A 3,645-nucleotide genomic window follows, 5' to 3' on the forward strand; every position below is an offset into this window, starting at 1 on the left:
AAGTATAATGTTGGCACACACTTTGAAATTAAAAAGGTAATCTTTATGGAAAATTGGTTGTCAATCATTGGATGTCCTTAAGAAAAAATTAAAAACAAATCATTTTCAGATATACTGTAGATTTAAATATGAAAGGCAAAACAATAAAAATCCTAGGCTTTTACATCGGCATGTAAGGGGGTGTGAGGTCATCACGCGGGATGATGGGGTTAGAAGTATGAACAAGATGAAGATGGAAATGAAGTCCAACACTGAAGTGGATGCATTTCAGCCAAGAGACAAAGATGGTACTGAACGTATACTGAACTTCATTCACCAGCGATAACCTAAGTTGACATTGCATGCTGGCCTGGATCAATGAGTCTCTGCAGTGGAATGTGACAAAGATCGGAACAGTTGTGCTCAGGGTTTGCCTATTGTCAATGAATAGACATAATGTTCTCTGGCTGCATTGCATTGAAGAAAGTGAAATTCCAAGCTAAGCTAGGACACAAATACATCCAGAACTTCAATATACTACAAGCAGGTTTTAAGAGGATGGGTGTTGACGAAATAATTCTTGTGGGCAAATTAGTAAAGAGAAGTTTCAGGACAATTTTGAATTCATTCAGTTGTTCAAGAAGTTCTTTGATACAAACTGTAATGGAAAAGTCTATGACCCTCTAGCTGCCAGCCACGGGCAAGAAACTGCGCTGGCTCCCTCCCTTGTTGCTCCAGCTCTGAAAAAAATGAAGAAACCCGTCAGCCCTAGCAAGTGCAGGTCCACAGAGGACCATTGAAATACACAGAACTACAGCAACCCCAAATGATGGCCCGGGTGTGGTGTGATAGAATCCTAGTGTGGGCAACTGGGATGACGAAGCAACTGAACTGATGCAGCAGGAAACCCATATTGAAACTTACTGTCGAAGACTTGGAGAAAGATTTCTACTATTGAAAGCTAAGGAACACTGACTTGACTTGTTCCTTACCCTTCCATAGTAGAAATCTTTCTCCAAGTCTTCTTTCTCCAAGTCTAGGAGAACGAGCTGGGAAACAATCCTGTATTGCAGAGGATTGTGGACATTCTCTATGTCACAGATGGAGGCTTTGTCATACCTGACTAAGGGGCCCATGGGAGGAACAAGAAGAGTATTCACAGGCTGGACCAGCAGAGCAACATCTGAATTCTTCACTCCAAATCATGTCCCTAACTGTAAAACACTCCCTTTTATTATTCTCAGAGGACTCACTGGTTTCATTCATAAGCAAAAACTACCTCTTCTTAACTTTGCAGAACTTTCACTCTTTTTCCAATAAGTTTGATTTAAGAGATTTAACCTTGTATCAGAGAAGTATTAGCATCTAGCTTGTACACCTAAGGAACAAAGAAGCTGGCCATGGGGCTCACCAAATGGATGCTGATAACACTGATTACTGGAGAAAGTGTTTTTATGTGGTATGCTGAGGTGCAGACCTCAGTAGAGAAATGTAAAGACTGATTTGAATTTTAAGCTAATGTGAAATCTTGGCAGAGAACATTTTAATAAATAAATGCCTGAAGAGTACTTAAAATATGCTTCTATATTTCAATTTATAAAATGTAACATGGTTCTCAACTTTTTCTGTCTGACTTATTTGTTTAGCATAAGAATCTTAAGATCCATTCATGTTGTCACAAATGGCACTATAGTATGGCAGAATAGTATTCCATTATGTATATATATGAACCAAGGGGTAAAAAATTAAAAAAAAAAAGTAATCTGACAGGAGATTTTGTTTGTTTTACCTTCTGTCTGGGAAGGAAGGGCCAGACCTTGTAAACTTTGGAACCTGAAGTTGACAGGCTTTGCAGGGCTGCTTCAATCTTCATAAGCCTAACCTTGGCCCAGAAGCAAAGTTTAAAGTGTTGCTCTGTGAAGCAGTTTGGTGTTCTTGACCAAGTGCATCTCTTCTAAGAAGCAAGAAATGTTGTTTCCTGAATGAACATAGGGTGTGTTTCAGCTCTAAGATGATTGAGTCGAATAGCTTGCTTTTATCGTTGAGCATTTCTGACAATTTTTCCAATCACATCTGAAATTGCTAAGTATTGTGTTTTTTAGGAAATGAGCTGTGTTCAGGTTTGAAATCTAACAATTACTTTTGGGGAATTGCCCACATCTCTAGGATTTGAATGAGGGTTGTATCTCATTTTACTGTCTTTTAAGTTTATATTAAACATGTTTTTCTTTGTTCCCCTTGCCCACTGGGGTCTCCTTAAAGTTTGTGGTTTGGAGTGGAAGTTCAGCAGGCAGGTGATCATGCTGCAAGTCTTTCAAGAAAGTAGTAATCAGTGAAGGCCCTTGCTACCTTGGGATCTCAAAGGCTAAGGATTTTTGGTACCTGCTTTCCCACAGCCCTCCACTATTACCAGACTACTTTGCCAGGCACTAATCTCTTTCAGAGAAACAATTTGTTAACATGTTGCCAAATGCTAATTTTCTTTTGCAGAAAATACAGTACCATGTCTGAATTAATTATTAATTAATGTTTAAAGCATTTCATTCCTTAACACTCCCTCACTTGCTTTGCCCACAGTCTACTTAATTCCTTTGTTTGGCAGAATTCTGCAAAATGTGTGTCACCCACTACTGAGATTTTTCATCCCCTGATGTATTTGTGTTGATTTGCTTCCAGTGGTAGCTTGTCCTGAAATGTGTGTAGAAGCGGTATTTTATGATAAACTGTTGTGTAGTGCATGCTATGTGTGGAATTCAGAGGAAAACCCAGATTCAGTGATTGACAATGCCAAAAAATGCAAGTAACTAGCCATCCATCGTTCAAATGACAGTGGTGTTATTTCTCTTTTGTGGCCTTTTTAGACTTTTGTTGCCTTAAAATTCCATTTTATTGGAAACCGTTTTCCACCTGGTCTTTCTTGACAGATGTTTTTTCCCCTAACTTAAACAGTTTCTAAATAAAATTCTGTATTTCAAGAGGAAAAAAAATTCTAGAAAAAAATATAGAAGACTATTTTTATGGCTGAGGTTAGGCAAATATTTCTTTAAAAGGACGTAGAGAAGTTGAGAATAATACATTTGATTACACTAAAATTAAGACACTGTGTGTATCAAAAGATACTAATAAGAGAATGAAAAGACAAAACACAGTGTGAGTGAATATATTTTCAACATAGTCTAACAAAAATTTGTATCTAGAATACAAGGGGCAAAAAAGAGACAACTCAATAGGAAAAAACAAAAACAAAAAACAAGACAGACACCTCACAAAAGTTTATCTATTACAAAAAAAAAAAGTGAAACAGTACAGCACTAAATTAATGATTAAGAAAATACAAATTATAATCAGAATGCAATGCTATTACACACTATAAAAGACATAAAATGTGATTGTTGGTCAGAATGGGGAGCAAAAGAATCCTCACGTACTTTTGGTGAAAGTATAATTTTTACAACATTGGGAAAACGTTTTGGCAGCATCTATTCCATCCATTGAGCTTAACATATGTATATTATCTAATAATATACATATGTTGTTTCTTGTTATAATTCAAGAGATCTTCTTATGGATGTTTGCCATGACATATGAACAAAACAATATGAACAGCAACTGTCATTGTGGGAAGCACAAAGAAGAAACAATGCAAATTTTATCAACAGTAGAATG

General features: G+C 36.8%; 1 pseudogene; it reads left to right on the top strand.

Moving 5' to 3' along the window:
* Nucleotides 1–284: 284 nt before the first annotated feature.
* LOC109453733 (microtubule-associated protein RP/EB family member 1 pseudogene) lies at nucleotides 285–937 on the top strand (annotated as a pseudogene).
* The last annotated feature ends 2,708 nt before the right edge of the window (nucleotides 938–3,645 follow it).

Source organism: Rhinolophus sinicus, chromosome 1, assembly GCF_057876585.1.
Source record: "Rhinolophus sinicus isolate RSI-liver-muscle chromosome 1, RSI-T2T, whole genome shotgun sequence".
NCBI classification, from domain to species: Eukaryota; Metazoa; Chordata; class Mammalia; order Chiroptera; family Rhinolophidae; genus Rhinolophus; species Rhinolophus sinicus.